The 933-nt window shown below is 54.3% G+C and overlaps 1 protein-coding gene across 2 annotated transcripts in view; it reads right to left on the reverse strand.

Moving 5' to 3' along the window:
* The window catches only part of LOC114031069 (LIM domain transcription factor LMO4), a 17,594-nt gene that overhangs the window by 14,287 nt on the left and 2,374 nt on the right, over positions 1-933 (reverse strand). The window contains exon 1 of one of the 2 annotated variants that reach the window (XM_027846087.1): positions 175-265. The exons of the other annotated variant lie outside the window; for it this stretch is intronic. The gene's annotated coding sequence lies outside the window, so the exon portion shown is untranslated. Of the gene's footprint in view, positions 1-174; positions 266-933 lie in introns of those variants that run through there. 2 annotated transcript variants of the gene reach the window in all.

Below are 933 nucleotides of genomic sequence, written 5' to 3' on the forward strand. Positions count from 1 at the left end.
TGTGTGTGTGTGTGTGTGTGTGTGTGTGTGTGTGTGTGTGTGTGTGTGCGTGCGCGCGCGCAAGAAGGTCCCAATTTCCTTTCCCCAAAGGGCTGCTGGTAAGTAAGGGACAAGTTGGAGAGGTAAGGTCAGCAATGGTAGGGCGAGGGAGGAAGGAAGGGGCACAAACCAGACCCTCTTTCACAAACACTTTTCCCAGGGCTTGGATCCGAATCCAGGAGGCTCCCTCTCAACTTTGCAGAATAGCCCAACACTGACAACTTCAGCTTGGAGACTGTCAAAAGTCTTGTAGCGAGAGAGGCTCTGCACTGCGATTCCCTCCTTCCCACCCACCCACTCTCAACTCCCCGCCCCAGCCTCCGCCTATTCCCCCCCCCACCTCCACACGCATCTGGCCTCTAGCAAATGAGGGTCATTTACCCCACCGCCTCGCCCCCAGCCCCAAGCAGTGGAGGCAGGACGACGAGCAGAAGCAGTGTGGGCAAGTTAGCTGGCAGGGAGGCTCCCGCCCCCCGGAGCCCCCTACCCCCATGTCATGCCCAACTCTGGGAAGTGCAGCTGGAGCTCAAGTTGGGGACACTTCAGTTTCCTGAAAGGGAGGGAGAGAGAGAGGGGGCAAAGGGAAATAGAAAGAGTGGGGGTGGGAGGGGAAAGGGGGATGGAGGATGGGAGTGGGGGGAGAGGGAGAGAGGGAAAGAGTGCAGTGCGTAAAGTTGCGAAACTGGTTTTTCGGATTTTTTAAACAGCACCTTTCACATGCCATTGTGGTGACGGCCATTCCCATTATTGTTCCAAATCTCATTTCATTCTGAAGATCAATGAGTGTTTTCTCTGGGTTTTCAGGACACCGGCCAGAATAATAGATCATTGAACTTTAGGACGCCTGTTAACTTCCTATACAAACACACTCCACTTTTGTCTGGCTAATCTGCC

Source organism: Vombatus ursinus, unplaced genomic scaffold (assembly GCF_900497805.2).
Source record: "Vombatus ursinus unplaced genomic scaffold, bare-nosed wombat genome assembly UNPS02015035.1, whole genome shotgun sequence".
Lineage (NCBI taxonomy): Eukaryota > Metazoa > Chordata > Mammalia > Diprotodontia > Vombatidae > Vombatus > Vombatus ursinus.